This window comes from Theropithecus gelada, chromosome 13 (assembly GCF_003255815.1).
Source record: "Theropithecus gelada isolate Dixy chromosome 13, Tgel_1.0, whole genome shotgun sequence".
NCBI classification, from domain to species: domain Eukaryota; kingdom Metazoa; phylum Chordata; class Mammalia; order Primates; family Cercopithecidae; genus Theropithecus; species Theropithecus gelada.
The window spans coordinates 68,864,186-68,882,038 of NC_037681.1; the positions used below are offsets into that span (position 1 = coordinate 68,864,186).

Sequence of the window (17,853 nt, forward strand, 5' to 3'; positions counted from 1 at the left end):
TGTTTTCTCATGATAGATTGAGTTCCTGGATGATACATCTCTGAAGTATCTTCCAGCTCTCAAATTCTGTGATTCTCCTACAGTTAAAGAGGACTGCTTAGCCACTTGATTTTAAAATAGATGGACGGCACGGTGCAGTGGCTCATGCCTGTAATCCCAGCACTTTGGGAGGCTGAGACAGGGAGATCACCTGACCTCAGGAGTTCGAGACCAGCCTGGCCAACATAGTGAAATCCTATCTCTACTAAAATTACAAAAATTAGCTGGGCATGTTGGCGCACGCCTGTAATCCCAGCTACTCCGGAGGCTGAGGCATGAGAATCGCTTGAACCCGGGTGGCGGAGGTTGCAGTGAGACGAGATTGCGCCACTGCACTCCAGCCTGGGCGACAGAGCGATAGACTGTCTCAAAAAAATAAAAAATAAAAATAATAAATAAATAAATAGATGGAGTAAGAGCAATGAGGAGAAAGATAATTAAAGTTCAATATATCAAGTAAGATATTAGTAAAATAATTTGTAAGAAGATTAAGATATATTATGTGAGTAGCCACCACAACAATGTCTGGCAGAGATAAAACAAGACTGAGGTGTGAGGAGGCTGTGGCTCCTTTGTGGTTCTTTCAATCTTCCCTTCGTTCTTTCCCCTGCTCCCTCTCTACTACACCCTCCTTCCAAGAATTTCCTTCAGTATGTCCACATGAGTGGGCAACAGTGATTGCTTCGAAGGGAGAAGTCACAGCAACTCCTGCTCCAATTGAAGGACGCTGTACATTTGCCTTGTGGCCTCCGAATGCAGCTGTGAGGCCCTTCAGGACAGTGCAAGGAAAGACAAATGGAACTGGTAGATGACTAAACAAATTATACAAATGTAGCAGCGTTCCATCTGTGGAATGACGGGATCAAATGTTTACATTTTAAAAATATATTCTGATGTCCATAATTCTTCTGTAGCTGTCAGCCCCACAGCCTGACTTGTTTTAGTGTCAGCAGGTAGCTTGTTTCATACACAGCTGACCTTCTACTCAGAGCCTGCACACGCAGTGAACACGCTCAGTCAGTATCCAGGCTTCGTATACCTTTTCTTTTAGTCTACTTAACACCTTTGTGAGATAGGTATCACTACTCTAGTTTTTGAAGATATTGATAAAGAAACTCAGAGATTTAATTATCAGGATCATATTCGCAGCAAACGAGAGCCTTAGTGCTGCCACTTCTCATACATTTGACGGGTCATTTTTCTAAGTCTCAGTTTCCATATCTGTAAAGTTTCCACTTCTAAGCCTCAGTTTCAGTATCTGTAAAGTTTCCATGAGTTAGATAGGGTTCTCAGATTTAGTAACACAAACCAAAACAAACAGGAAGTATATTCCAAACGGGATGTACTTATATTTAAAAAAAAAAAAATCTCCAATTATATGAAATTCAGGTTTAAATGGGCACTCCTGTATTTCATGTGGCAAGGCTATGTTATTATTGTGGATATGACAATGCATGTGAAGTCCTCAGCTTCTGTAAATGCTATGCATACTAAATTTTGGTTGATCCCTAAGTCTTTTTTTCCCTACCGCAAACACACTGACTTGTTTTCACAGAACATTTCAGTCAAGCAAGAGTAACACTATTTTAAGTCACAGCAACGCTTTACCGTTCCTAAAGCGCTTTCAAAGCCTGGGCAATAGCGGAAGGCTCTTGCGGAAACCCACGTAACTTGGGGTGTCGAGGCCGCTCTAAGCAGTCGGGGCACAGGCAGCGAGGGCCGTCCTGCCCTGCGGTAACCTAGCCCCGCCCCGCGCCTCCTCGGCCACTCAGCGCCCGCGCCGCGCCGCCGCCGCACTCCTATAGGTCCTTCCTCGGACAGGCGAGGCCTTTCCATTTTCCCGCTTTCCCCTGCCCTGCTCAGCCCGAAACCCACACCGGCCTACAGCGCCTCCGCCCTACTTTCCGTGTGAGCCCCGCCCTTCCGGACCCTGCATTTCACCCCCACCCCAGCCGCCGTGCCGGGCAGCCAGCCGGATCCCAGGCCCGTCCCTTCGGTAGGAGGTGGGCGGGAACCAGGAGCAGTCGGCCGAGCCCCCTTCCTCGGGGTCCCGGGAGGCGGGACTGGAGGGAGAGGCGGGGCTAATCTCCTTGGCGCCGCGTTGCCATGGCAGCGGGGAAGGGGAAGGGGAAGGGGAAGGGGAGGGAGGGGGAGGAAGCGAGCGGGAGGGGGATGTGGTGCTGCCGGAGCCGCCACTGCAGCTGCTGCTGCCTGCTCGTGGCCGCGTCTTCCCGGAGGCGACTGCTGGAAGCTTTAGGGAGCAGCTGCGGTGCTCTGCCATATTGTGTCTTCCCTGGCCGGTCCCTTGCCTCCCGGCCGGTCGGCCGAGCTGACGGTGAGTCCCGAGCGGAGCCGTGCCTTCCTGGGTCGGCGCCGCCCGCGGTCGGCGCTCCCCGCCTCAGCCCGCGGCGCAGCTCCCGGGCGCGGAGGCAGCGCGAGCGACCCGCGCCAGGCTTGGGGCGCGTAGGCGGCTGTCCCGTGACGCGCCCGGACATTTTTGTCCCATGAGGAATTTGCGCCGGCGCGGGGGTGTCCCCGGCGCGCGTATCGGGTGGTGTGTGGGCTCCGGGGGATGTCGAACTGAGGGGAGTGTGGCTTGTGAGGAGTTAGGAGTTTTTCCTGAGAGGTAATGACCTCCCGGGAGGGGCTGTCGCGCGGCGGAAACCGCGGCGAAGGGTGTCGTCTCTCCGGGAAGGGGTGGAGGGGGTCCCGAGGACCCTCAGGGCTCGGCTCGGGACTGGAATCTGCTGTTAGGAAAGTACCCGAAGCACCTCGGAGCCTTTGCAACGCCCCCTCCTCTGGCTTGAAGTGGAGCGAGACGTGCCGGGCTCGGAGTCCTCGTCCGGCCCCAGTTGGGACTGGGTGGGCCCCGCCAAGTAGTGCCCGGGGAGGTGCCGGGGGCGGCCGGGCGTTGTGGTGGGCAGAGGCGGGTTCTGGGTGTGTGTGTGGGGGGGCGACCCCAGCACCCTCTCGCCCCTCCACCGCCTCTTGGGGGCCTCCGAGGGTGGCTGTCTTGAGAGGGAGCTAATGTTTCAGTGCTGCAATATGGACACTTCCTGATCGCCGCCTCCTTTGGGGCCGTGGTTACCTTTGCCTTTCAGTCCTCTCTTTCCTGGCAAGGTGAGAGGTCTGAAGTGGGAGAGGCCCTTCAGCCTTCCGAGTTTGCCCCACTGCAGCAGCAGCCTGTGTGGAACCCGGCAGGACGGTGGTAGTTAGGGGAAAGCAGCCCAGGTCTATGTGTTCCGTGCTCCATCCTCCACTCCTGCTTAACTCCACCCGCTTTTGCACCTTTGCAAAATGCCTCTGTTCCCACCGCAGCTCTCGGGAGTTGGGGTGTCTGCTTCGCTGAGGAGCCAGAAGCAGCCACACTCTCGCAGTGTTCTTGCACTGGATTTCTGCTTTAAAGTCTCTTTACAGCAGTCTCTGAACTTCATTTTCTTCCTACTGGGAAAAGAGTTTTAGCGTGCAAAGAAATGACACAGACTTTCTTCCACCCCAACTCCGAGGTGAGGGGAGGAGGGCGGTTAAGTATTTCCAGGTCAGTTGAAGCTGTTTCTCATATCTTTTTTCTGATTGTGACAGCCACGTGGTCGGCTGAGTGTAATAGAGTGCACTGGCGGCACTAGGGGCTGAGGTTTCTCTGGTAGCCAGGGGCTTTGTAACTGTGCTGTCGCTTTGCTTGTACGTTTATCTTGGTGCTTTCTTAGATGGCGAAGAGGAGGAAGCTGAGCCATTAATGCCTGTACCTGTTCCATCCGAATCTTAAGACTTACCTCTGTTTCCTTGCGGGACTTCTAAGGTGTATACTGACGTTTTTTGCCATTCTCTGCTGTTTTGATGATCCATCTTTAAAACCTCAGCATTATTAGGTACCATCATAGAGTGATGGGGAATAGTAGAATAGTGCATTATGGAGTTTGCCAACTTTGGGAAAAAATATTACTTGAATTTCAAAACCATTAATGAGAGATTCTAATGTAATCAGAAATAATTGCATTATCTGGAGGATTTCTTTTTGATAGTTTTAGAAATATCTCAGGTTTTTTTTTTTCTTTTTACGTAAAAATTGTGATCTAAACATAGTAAATAACATTAACAGTGAAAATACTTTTTTAGGGATGAAGTAGTGATTTGATTGGTGTATATGTATACTTTTTAAGGCTTTTTTTGAAAAAATGTGAAGTTAATATGAATGTTAACATGAACTGATTTTAAGAGAATAAAATATAGTTTTTAGACTGTATAAAAGTAGAAGGTCAAAGAGTTGGAGATAAAAAATAAACTTTTGGAGAGTTTGGAAAATTTTTGAATTTAAGGACAGTCCTTGTTTACTAATGCATCGTTTCATTTTGTGAATGCTTTGATAGATTTGAATTATTTCTGTAATGTATGTTTTTATTTGAATCAGTTTTACTTGAAGAATGTTAAACCACAGGAACCATTTAAAATCTGCGCAAGAAGAACTGTATAGAGAAGTTATAGCAACATCATTTTATTGGAATTTTAATTACCCCATAACGATGGTGCTCAATCAGAGAAAATAGATAAAGCTATTGAAGTGGTATCTAGGCCTCAGGGCAGAAAAGACAATACAATTGAGAGATAAGTATATGTGTTAACCACTAAGAGCAATTTTTAGTTGAGAAAGAAAAGTAAATGAGGTCATAAAATACTTAAAGACTAAGCAGGAGGATCTCCTGAGATCAGGAGTTCAATTCCAGCCTGTACAATGTAGCCAGGCTCTTATCTCTTGAAAAAAGGATTACTTAACTCGTGCCTGTAATCCCAGCACTTTGGGAGGCTGAGATAGGAGGATCACCTGAGGTTAGGAGTTTGAGACCAGCCTGGCCAACATGGCAAAAATGCAAAAATTAGCTGGGCCTCATGGGGCATACCTGTAGTCCCAGCTACTCGGGAAGCTGAGGCAGGAGAATCGCTTGAACCTAGGAGGTGGAGGTTTCAGTGAACTGAGATCATGCTACTGCACTCCAGTGTGGGCAACGGAGCGAGACTCCGTCTCACACAAAAAAAGAATTTTTGAAGGGTTAAGAACAAAGATTGATGCTTTGGAAAACTAACATTTAAAGGAGCTTTTGCTTTGGTCATATGTGACTTCAAAATTCATACTACAGATATGTACAATGCATATAGTATTGCTGGAGTGCAGTGGCGCGATCTTGGCTCACTGCAGCCTCCACCTCCCGGATTCAAGTGATTCTCCTGTCTCAGCCTCCAGAGTAGCTGGGATTACAGGCGCCCACGCCTGGCTGATTTTTGTATTTTTAGTAGATACCGAGTTTCATCATGTTGGCCAGGCTGGTCTCCAACTCCTGATCTCAGGTGTCCCCCTGCCTCAGCCTCCCAAAGTGCTGGAATTATAGGCGGGAGCCACCATGCCTGGCTTATGGTATCGTTTTATTAGTAATTTTATTTCATAAATGAGAATGCTATCCCTATCCTTTCACTAAAGATAAAGGAATCAAAAGAACGTTTATTATTATTTGCTTCCAAGGGATTTTGATTCATATATACTTTATTTCCCTTACCCTAACTTTTCTATTTAAATAAACTTTTTATTTTAGAATAGTTTTATAGTTACAGAAAAGTTGCAAGCTAGTAGACAGAGTATACCTCACCCAGTTTCTCCTGTTCAATTTCCTACATTGCAATGGTACATTTGTCGCAATTAAGGAAACAAAATTGTTACAGTAGTATTAACTAGACTACATACTTTATTCCAATTTCACTAATTTTTCCCTAATGTCTTTTTTTGTTGTTCCAGAATTTCACTTTCTGTGACTTTTCTTTGTTTTGATGACTATGACAGTTTTAAGAAGTACTTGTCAGACATTTTATAGAATATCCCTCAATTGAGGTTTATCTGGTATTTTTCTGATGATTAGACTGGGATTATGAGTTTTAGGGAGGAAGATAACAGAGATGAAGTGCCAACCTCATCACATCATATCAATGATACAAACTAACAACATGATAAAACTGATGATAATTACCTTGATCACATGGTTGAGATCTTTGTGGAGTTTCGCCCACTTTCCTGCCTCCTTCCAATCTACTCTTTTGGAAGCAAGTCGCTAAGTACGTGCCATACTCAAAAGCCTCAACCTGATTTTGATTCGTGTATTTTTTAATTTCCCTCAACCTAATTTTCCTTTCTATAAACGAATATTTAAAGTTGGACAGATATTTATTTAGTATCTATTGTATGTAGTTGCTAAGAATACAGTGGTGAGCAAGAGAGACATTTCTCTTCTGGAGCCTGCCTGATTTAAATATCACATAGGATGTGTCTCCTCACCTTAGGTCCTGATTTCGTTGACAGTTTATAAACATAAAATTACTAAAGCCCTAAAAGGCTAAATAATAAAAGCTCTTGAGTAAACATTTAGAATATATGCTATTAGCATAAAGGTTAAATAGACGTACCATAAAAATAGACATCTCTTTGCTCCCAGCACAGATAATGGAAAATTACTTTGATTCTTCCCAAGTAGATATATTACTGTTAAATCACTGGGATAGTTTAATTACTGTTAACTATCTTCCTATCTTAAAAATGTTTACAGGTGTTAGAAGAAAATTCTTGCCTTCTTGCTAGTATTTTTACAGTTATTGGTGCTTCTGCTACTCAAAAGCTTTTTTTTTTTTTTTTTTATGAGAAGTTTTTTGAAAGGTATGTTGGAGAAAACACATGGGGAAAACAACAGGGACCCTGGTCTCTCTATGAGAAGCCATGCTTATTTATTTATGGAAAAAGAAAATGAGGCTGAGGAAATAAAAAACATTAACCAAAGTTTTCAAAGTGATAATAAACGTTTTTGGAGGGAATTTACTGTATATTTAATAGAAGAGTAGAACAGTGCTGCTATCCTAACATTGGAAATGTTTTTGGGAATGTTTTTAACCAAATAATACCAATTTTATTGGAGAATAAAATTTTATTAAAGACTTATTAAGTAAAGATTCCAGTTAATATTTTTCTGGTAAACTGGGTTAACTACAAAACACTCTTACTTTGAACTCTTAATTGAAATTCTTTCTAAAATATGTCATTAATACACTTTAAATTGTATAGCCCATTGAACAGAATTTTTATATGTTTAAAATCTTTTTTTTTTTTTTTTTTTAGGCAGGGTCACACTCCCCAACCCTGCTGGAGTGCAGTGGTACAATCACAGTGCACTGCAACTTCCACCTCTTAGGCTCAAGTTGCCTCCTGCCTCACCTACCAAGTAGCTGGGACCACAGGGATGCTCCACCACCCCTGGCTAATTTTTTAATTTTTCTTTTTTTTTTTTTTTGTAGAGGGGAGGTCTGACTATGTTGCCCAGGCTCTTCTCAAACTCCTGGGTTCAAGGGATCCTCCTACCTCAGCCTCCCAAAGCGCTGGGATTTTAAGCATGAGCCACCTCATCGGGCCAATATTTACATTCAAATTTTGCATTGATACTGGGTTAGTGTGGTTATTCTGAGTTTTGTATATAACTTTGGAGATAGAGAATTGTGGAAATTGACACATTTACATCCTTGTAGTTTTTTTCTTTTCCTTACAAGAGGAAATAGGAAAAAAAGGAGAAGAGATTTCTTATAATTAAGATTTTACTGATCCTTTTAACTGCACCATGCCTTTGTCCAACCCTTCCATCCTTAAAAATTCAGTTTAAATACTACCTCTTTCTATGCTGATTGAACAATGATTATTAATAATCATAGCAACAACTGCAGTCTTTATTGTGTCTGCTGTGTACTGGCATGGTTATACTAGACACATGAGTATATAATTTAATTTTTTTTTGAGATGGAGTTGTGCTCTGTTGCCCATGTTGGAGTGCAGTGAGTGGCTCCATCTCGGCTTGAACGCCTCCCGGGTTCAAGCAATTCTCCAGCCTCAACCTCCCGAGTAGCTGGGACTACAGGCATACACCACCGTGCCTGTCCTGGCTAATTTTTGTATTTTTAGTAGAGATGAGGTTTCACCATGTTGGCCAGGCTAGTCTTGAACTCCTGACCTCAAGTGATCTGCCCACCTCAACCTCCCAAAGTGCTGGAATTACAAGTATGAACCACTACACCTGGCCATAATTTAATTATCAATAATGCTGTAAGGAGTGTCATATTCTCATAAACAGATAATGAGAAATTGTGTAAATGCAATACTGGGTATTTACCCAAATCTCTCAGACTTGAAAAAAATCATTAATCTTTGTATTACAATCTGAACTCTTTAAAAAAATGAGTAGTTGTTAGGATGAGATGCTTACATCTTGATCTGTTCCTAAGAAGGAGTAGGGAAGAATACAAGGTAGGGAGAGAAACTAATATTTATAGAATGCTTACTCTGTGGCAGGAATGTTGGTACTTTATTGTTTTAGCAAGTTAAGTAAGTGGTATTATTCCCTGGGACTCAAGGAGGTTAGGTCATTTGTCAGAGATTGCATAAGTATGTTGGTGGCTGGTCCGTCAGTTTGACTTGAGAGCCTTTCTGTTTCACGTTTCTCTTTTTTTTTTTTTAACTTGCCCCAAAGCAATGAAGATACCGTTTCAGTTCTCTAGTACAGCATCTACTATATTTATTCATTCATTTAAACATTTAAATGTTCACTACATGTTATGGTCTGTACTAGAGCATACAAATGAATGTATTGAGTTCTGCCAACAAGGATTTAGACTCTAGTGTAGTATTTCTTAAATGGGTGACTGAGTTGGGGTGGAAAATTCTGACCAGCTTTTCTTAAAGAACAATCTAAAAAAATTCTGATACATTTTATGTGGTAAGGGTAGAAGTATTGTTTCATGAAATTGTGACCAGCTTTTATTAAAAAACAATCTAAATAAATTTTAGTACATTATATATGGTAAGGGTAAAAGTATTATTTCATGAAATTTTTGTTTTAGTTATATGTGTATGTATATTGTGGGTCTCCATGAAAAAAATACATTTCTTATTGTGGGATAACATTGAAAGTTTGAGAACTACAGGTCTAGTGGCTGAGATAGAACTGTAAGCAAATAATTATACATAATTATAATAGCAAGTAAGTTCCTTTTTTATTTTGAGATGGAGTCTTGCTTTGTTGCCCGTCCTGGAGTGCAGTGGCGTGATCTCGGCTCACTGCAATCTCCGCCTCTGGGGTTCAAGCAATTCTGCCTCAGCCTTGGGAGTAGCTGGGACTACAGGAATGAGCCACCACGCCTGGCTAATTTTTTCATATTTTTAGTAGAGATGGGTTTCACCGTGTTGGCCAGGCTGGTCTCGAACTCCTGACCTCAGGTGATCTGCCTACCTCGGTCTCCCAAAGTGCCTGTATTACAGGTGTGAGCTGCTGTGCCTGGACTAGAGGTAGTTTTAAATTAATGTCAGCAGAAGTTTATTTTCCTAAATTCTTTTTTTTTTTTTGTAATTGTAAAGTGAAACAAATGCAGAAAACCACACTAAACAAATGTGTAACTTAGTGAATTATAAGGCTAGCACCTGTGTAACCCTGTCCTTTAAAAAGTAACCACTGTCCTGGTTTTTCTGAAAATGAATTACGTTTTTGGTTTTATTATTCAAGTACGTATCCCTAGATGCTATAGTTAAGCCTGCTTTCTTGCTCATGTTCACACTCATGCAGATTCTTGCACTCCCCCCTCCTTTTTTTATTTTTCATTAAGCTTGCTTTCTTTACACCTTCTGTTTCTCTAAGATTTTATCCAATACATTTTTTCTCTTAATCCTTTAAGTCTTCGTTTCTGAAATGATTTTTTCTCTTTTATTTTAAATTCTTTCTTGAGCACCTCATTTCTTCTGAGCTTTTCTAATTCTGATATATTTGATATATATATATAATACTATGTATATCTGATATGTATTTCTCATATAATTTTTTTTAAGTTTGCTTTGAAATAGGAGTTCATTTTTATCTCTTCTATGAGTATCTCTTTCAGACTTGCTTTTATTGTTTATAGAGATGTTATTTTATTCTCTGTTTCTTTTTTTTTAGTTGTAACTTTGGGATTCAATCTCTTGAAAGTATGAATGCTTTCATTTATACTGTGCTAGGAATAAGATGCATGTAAGTAAATAATTGCATTATGAGACATATTCTTTTAAACATACATTAAAGGGTATTATGAGAACACAGAGTAGGAACTTACTTTCCCCAAAGTGTAGGGATTGGATGAGGTGGACTTTAGTCATAATGGAGGTTTATTATTGGTATATCAATATTTTAAAAATATTCTGTTTTTTTCTTTTTTATAATTTATATATTTTTCAGGGTACATGTGATATTTTGGTACAACATATAATGATCAAATTAAGGTAATTAGAATTCTCTGTCACCGGAAACGTCATGGTAGTTCTGATTTTAGTTTTTGAGGAACCTCTATACGGTTTTTTGTAATGGCTGTATTACTTTACATTCCCACCAACAGTATATGCTCATTCCCCCTTTCTCCACATCCTTGCCAGCTTTGTTATTTTTTGTCTTTTTGATAAATAGCTTTTCTGACTGGTGGAAGATGGTATCTCATAGTAGTTTTAATTTGCATTTCTCTGATGATTAGTGATGTTGAGCATTTTTTTCATGTTTGTTGACTGCTTTATGTCTTGAAAAGTAACTGATCATGCCCTTTGCCCGCTTTTTGATAAAGTTGTGTTTTTCTTGTTGAGTGTCTTGTAGGTTCTGGATATTAGTCCTTTGTCACATTTATAGTTTGCTAATATTTTCTCCCATTCTGTGGGTTGTCTCTTTATTGATTATTTCTTTTGCTGTGCAGAAGCTTTTTAGCAGATTAAGTCTCATTTGTCTGTTTTTGGTTTTGTTGCAGTTGCTTTTGAGTTCTTAGTCATAAATTCTTTGTTTAGGCCAATGTTCGGAAGAGTTTTTCCTAGGTTTGCTTCTAGGATTTTTATAGTATAGTTTCAGGTCTTACATTTAAGTCTTTTCTATAGCTAATTTTTGTATGTGGTGAGAGATGGGTCCAGTTTCATTCTTTTGCATATGGCTATCAAATTTAGTAGTGCTTTTTATACAAATTAATTTACTGTTGACTTCCTTCAATTACTACTTTGAAATACTGTTCAGATGGAATTAAAATCATATTTTAAAAGTTTTCTTTTGCTATACTATTGTCAGATATCATCAACTATCTCTTAAGTAGAGACCTGAAATTTAGAAAGTGAAAAGATCACAAAATAGAACGGAAAACATAGTATAATGTATAGTATTCTGTATGTGAATGATAAATTGCTCAGTAATTTTTTATTTATTTATTTATTTTTGCGACAGAGTTTCACTCTGTCAGCCAGGATGGAGTACAGTGGCACGATCTTGCTCACTGCAACCTCCTCCTTCTGGGTTCAAGCGAGTCTCCTGCCTCAGCCTCCCAAGTAGCTGGGATTACAGGCACCCACCACCTTGCCCGGCTAATTTTTGTATTTTTAGTAGAGACTGGTTTTGCCATTTTGGCCAGGTCTTGAACTCCTGACCTCAAGCGATATGCCTGCCTTGGCCTCCCAAAGTTCCTGGATCAGTAAATATTTGAATGAATATCATATTTCATCCTTCAATTTTTTTTTTTGTTTCATGTAGTTTGATTAAAATGGCTTCTTTGATTAGTTAAAACAAAACTTAATGATGTGGTATGGTTTGGGTATAATTTTCCCTTTCTATTCAAATTGGCAGCAAGTTAGAGCCAGGTTGTGCTTGCTTTTGAAGTACTCTGTTTAGGGATATTGAGTCCATTGTTTTCTATTTTCTTTCTTTGGTTAACAATACTTTTGACTTGGTGTGTATTAAGTATCTTATAAAATAACTTTAGTGTTTATGAAGTGATCTCATGTCTATTGTTTCTTTTGCTCTCTTAACATAAATAATTACAGTAAAAAGAAGAAATGTAAATGCAGTTGGAACATGGAGAGATTTAAAGACTCTTAACAGAAAAAAGCTGGGGGTGGGAATTATGTGGAGGAGTTGTTACTAGGCCTTAAATATTAGGGTTTGACTGAATGATGATAGGGAAGGTAGACAATCCAGTTGTTAGAATATCAAAAGCAAGCATGTAGAGAAATGTATTGGAACAGGATTAGTATAGTTTGGACTGACTTCTAATACAGAAGCATTAGCTTGAGGATGTAGATACTGAATCATATATTGATTTTTGCTTGTTTGTTTGTTTTTGGTCTTTGGTACTTATAAAGCAATCTAGGCAGGATGTCAGGCTAGTGTAGTAGTGAATAGTGTGAACTCTGGAGCCGTACTTCCAGTTTGGAGCACACTGTTTAATCTTTCTCTGTATGTGTTTCTGCATATAAAATAGACACTAATAATGGCAACTACTTGATAGGGTTGTTATGAGTAAGATTAAAAGAGTTAATACTAGTAAAGTATTTACAACAATACCTGTTACCAATAAGCATTCAATGAGTTTTTTTTAATTTATGAAAATACTAGCTCTTTCATTCTCTGTGTGTGTGTATTTGTAATGTACACATACATCTGTAAATATGTATGGAATATAACGTGAGTGTATGTGGAATAGATACAGAGGGGAAATGTAGATCTCACGTGTATGTATCTATAGGAAAGCTAGTAATATTTGAATTTCAGTTTTGATTAGAATTTATATTATTATTATAAAGTCTAACATCTCATTTTACAGATGACAAAATTACGTACTAGCAGAACTAGAGCCAAGATTTGCCGGACAACAAATATTTGAGCAATAAACAAAACAGACAACTAGCTCTGCCCTTATCAAGCTTTCAGTTAGTCAAGAAAGATATGTATTAAACCATCTCAGGTGTGGCAATTGTTATCAAAAAGAGCACTGTGGGAGAGTAGAACTGGGGCTCCTCCATACTCTGGGATTTTAGAGAATTCTTCCCCCAAGATTTCTTTTTTTTTGAGACGGAGTCTTCCTCTGTCACCCATGCTGGAGTGCAGTGGCGCGATTTTGGCTCACTGCAACCTGTGTCTCCCAGGTTCAGATGATTCTCATGCCTCAGCCTCCCAACTAGCTGGGATTAGAGGCACACACCACCATGCCCAGCTAATATTTGTATTTTTAGTATAGGTGGGGTTTTTGCCATATTGGCCAGGCCAGTCTCAAACTTCTGGCCTCAAATGATCTGCCTGCCTTGGCTTCCCAGATTGCTGGGATTACAGACATGAGCCACCGTGCCCGGCCTTCTTCTCCCAAGATTTCCAAGCTGAGGTGTGAGTAATAAATAGCAGTTAGCCAGGATTAGGTGGAATGAAGAGTCTTCCAGGCAGGAGTAGGATGTGTATAGGCTCTGAGAGAGGAGAAAGCATGGTCTATTCAGATATATGAAATGAAAAGAACAAGGAAAAGGGTGGCAAAAAATGTGTCCTGAAAGGTTAGAGCATGGCTAAAATACACAGGGTCTTGTATACAAGGTTAAGGATTTTGACCTAAGGGTCCCCATGATGGATTAAGCAGGAAAGGGACATTGCTAGATTTGCATTTGCAATATTACATTAGCTATATTACAGATAACAAATTAAGAGAGAGTCTGGCATAAGTGTAGGGAGACTTAATTTAGGAAGATACTGTAGGAGCTACTGTGTGTGGTTGTGCAGAACACACCATAGGGGTTTCCATTCATGTATACTGGTTGAGCATCACTAATGCAAAAACCCAAAATCTGAAATGCTCCAAAATCTGAAGTTTTTTGAGTGCCAACATGATGCCACAAGTGGAAGATTCCATCCCTGACCTAATGTGATGGTTTGTAGTCAAAATGCAGGTGCATGGTTTATTCAAACCAACACATGGTTTATTCAGCATCTCTAAGGGAAAAATAAAATTACCTTCAGGCTGTTTGTATAAGATATATATGAAACAAATGAATATTATGTTTGGACTTAGGTCTCATCCGTAAAGTATCTCATCATATATATACAAATAAACATTCCAAAGTCCCCAAAAATCCCAAATCCAAAGCATTCTGGTCTCAAGAATTTCTGATAAGGAGTGAGTATTCAACCTATACTACCTTTGCAGTGGTCTGGATGAAAGATAATGTTGACCTAGACTATAGTTGTGACAGTGAAAATGGAGAAAAGTGGACAGATTTGAGAGCTATTTCAGATTTAATGACTCCAAAAGTTATCTCCAGACCAGACCTCTTTCCTGAACTTTAGATCATGTATATCCCAAATGCCTGTCCTACTTGGATATCTCACAAACATCTCAAACTCAACAGGTTTAAAAAAAAAAAAAAAAAAGCAAAACAAAATACTGCAAACATTAATCTGTCTCCAAAAAGAAAAAAAAAATAGTCATTTTCTTTTCCAGTATTTATAGTAGCAAATAGAACTAACATCCACTCACTTGCTAACCATGTCTGCTAGTAGTGACCACTAGACTACTTAGCTATATGTAACTGCAGTTGATAATGGCTTTTTAGAATTTAGGTTATATTCCATGTAAGTTTATTTAGAAACATTTATTTTAGAAAGTATTACTTTCTAAAATGATCTGGATATAGTCTTTTTTTTTTTTTTTTTTTTTTTTTTGAGACAGAGTTTCACTCTTGTTGCCCAGGCTAGAGTGCAATGGCGCGATCTTGGCTCACCGCAAACTCTGCCTGCTGGATTCAAGCAATTCTCCTGCCTCAGCCTCCCAAGTAGCTGGGATTACAGGCATGCGCCACCACACCTAATTTTGTATTTTCAGTAGAGACGTGGTTTCTCATGTTGGTCAGGCTGGTCTCAAACTCCCCACCTCAGGTGATCCACCTGCCTTGGCCTCCCGAAGTGCTGTGCTGGTATTACAGGTGTGAGCCACCGTGCCCAGCTGGAGATAGTCTTTAATAACATGAATATCTTTAATAATTTTTTAGCATAAATATATTTTTAAGTCAGGGTACGTATGAGGTTAATGTAACCCTATTTAAAATCAACTTAATTTTGTGTTAATTATATTTTTGCTTTTAGAATTACATATAAAATCAATATATTAAACCAATCAGTATAGAGTCCTAAGTTTTACTCTTGCTTTCCAAATTTGACATTAGGGCTGTTAGTAAGATATTGTCTGCATTTATTAGATTTATTTCTGATCACGAATATACTTTTAAAAGATGCTTCTTTTCAGTGGAGCAATTCAGTTGGCTATAGATGATTTACTACATGACTATGACTTATATTCAAGGCATTGAAATATTATACATAAACAAATTTTGATGACAAGACCGCTTGTTTATATTCAAATGCCAATCAAATTTGTCCTTTAGGACATTAGATCTGTTGACTTTTTAGGTTTCTGTAACTTTGTTCCTTTCAGTGTTGTTTTTCAAGTCAATATAGTCATCCCTTGATATCATGGGGGATTGATTCTGGGACCTCCTGAAGATAGCAAAATCCACAGATGCTCAAGTTTCTTGTATTACCTGGTGTAGTATTTGCATATAACCTACCCACTTCCTTCCGTATACTGTACTTTAAGTCTCTAGATTACTTATAATACCTAATACAATGTAAATCCTACAAAATAGTTGTTATACTGTATTGTTTAGGGAATAATGACAAGAAAAAAAAGTCTGTATCTGTTCGTTACAGATACAACCAACCTTTTTTTCCCCCCAAATATTTCTGATGTGCAGTTGGTTGAATCCATGGATACAGAACCCACAGATGGAGAGGGCTGACTGTACAAGTCTGTCAAAAAACCAAAGTGCTGGTTGGCTAATAATTGGTCACTGTATGACTTATAGTACAGGTGATATTACTTCTGATTCTAGATGGTAAGTATATTTTTATCCTTATATTTTTGTTCTTTGATTTCTGTGCTGTCAGTTTTTTTCTGCTTTTAACTTAGTTGTGTTTAGATGTGGCATTGATAGCAGTCCTGAAGTTTAAGTAGATGGGTTTTCTAAGTCAGATTTACTCTAAGAGCTAGTAGTGGTTCTTTTTTGTCATATTTAGTAACGTGTAGGGTATGTAAGTGCTATGTTTGAGATAATAGAAGTTTATGAATTATTTAGTCACCAATTTTTTTTAACATTTATTAAAAATAACCATTTTTCTTAAAACAGTTTTCACTCAATTTAGATCTTTTGTGGTACTGCTTTTTGAAATCGGTGTTTCTGTGAAAGGGAGGAGGATTATGTGCTAGGGACTCATTTTAATGTATTTGGTCTTTATGCAGAAAATATCAGGTTTGTAGGTTATTGGTTCATTTTAACTTCCCCAAGAAAGGGACGAATGACTACACTTTTCTTTTTGAGACAAATACTGCAACATTGTGTAGAGAAAGTCTATATACTATGTACAATTGACAGAAAATTATTAATATTTAAATAGAAGTGGCATCTAAACACATGGTTTACAAATTGAATCTGGGCAAGTTAGTATAGGAGAAAAGTGAATTCAGTGGAAGGTTTCCACACATATTTTTTTAATTTTGTTTTAGTTTTAAGGGTATCTGCTTTTAGTGTGAGTTGGAGAAAGGTTTCCCCCCACTCACTTTTATTTCATTTTTTACTCTCATTTGAGAAGCAATTTCTCCACGAGACAGATCTTTGACCCTTTTGTATTCTGCACTCCCATCCCCCTTGACTAGAAAATGCAGCTGCACACATTTTTTGTTTAGAGACAATGGATCACATGCTGTGTCACCTAAATCTATGACCAAGAGGCAGTTTTATCCCTAAGAGACCATAATGCTTCAGTTCTCCTGGATGCATGACATCATGTAGCATTATAATCAAATATACATCTTTTTGCAGTACATTTGGGATTTGATTTTACCATGTAATCTCAGTATTGGATTTTATGGGGATAGACATTATTTATAATGGAGAATCTTAATCAAAACAAAAATGTATTGTTAAATCAGTAGGAAAGGTTGTGAGTTCCTTCCTTTTATATGCCTTTTTTTTCTTACATGAGGTTTACCAATGTTTTTAGATATTCTGAGATTATGGAATATCTTTAAAGCTGTAGTGGCTGTTAAGTTTATTATTACACAGTGCATTGCAGATAATGTGCGTTCAGTAAATGCTAGACTTTATTTTTGCTACTGACTCGACAAATTAACAGGAAGAAAATTGTTTTCCTTTTTTGAGTGAGAACCAACCTTAATTACAAGGAAAAAAAAATAAAAAATTGTTTTTTTTTTTAAAATGAGGAAGTCTTCAGATTTAGAAAATATTAGTATCTATAAACTGCTAAAATATATTATGTCAAGTTTATTGTAATCTGATTATACTTTTGAATAAATCTGGGAAATACAATGCTGTGGCTTCCAGGCTTGAGAAATGGTACCTTATTATAATTAATAAATATGATTCATTCCTAAGAATATTGGAAGTGAGGAAAGGAGAGGAAAATTGAATGGAAATTTATTTGATTATATATTAAATCTTAGTGGCAAAGCTTAAATAAATTGCAGTGAAGAATTGAACTAATTGCTAGGCAGTTTCCATAAAATTGACAAACATTTGGATTTCTGGGCTTTGCCATAGCTCTGTAGTAGACATTTCTTTTTCTGTGAAAAACATTGTTTAGTGATCTGAATTCAGTGAATGACTATCTCTTTCCCTTTAGTAGGGTTATCTTAGCCTAAGTCAATTTGTTTTTTTAATATTGGTTACTTGAGAGTGATTGGATAAGAAAGCCACAAATCTGAGATGATGCCTGCTTTCTGGTTGCTCTTTTGACATTTGTGAAATTGATTTATTTGCTGATGACATGCAGTTAAAGTTTCCAAATGTCTTAAGACCACCTAAAAAGAATTAGAGATTGTAAACTTTTAAATTAAGTGTAACCAAAAAATCCTATTTTT

At 38.9% G+C, this 17,853-nt stretch overlaps 1 protein-coding gene across 1 annotated transcript in view; it reads left to right on the top strand.

Moving 5' to 3' along the window:
* Positions 1-2,207: 2,207 nt before the first annotated feature.
* Positions 2,208-17,853, top strand: part of FOXN2 (forkhead box N2) — a 64,461-nt gene continuing 48,815 nt past the window's right edge. The window contains exons 1-2 of the mRNA XM_025354767.1: positions 2,208-2,374; positions 15,671-15,811. The gene's annotated coding sequence lies outside the window, so the exon portion shown is untranslated. The remainder of the gene's footprint in view (positions 2,375-15,670; positions 15,812-17,853) is intronic.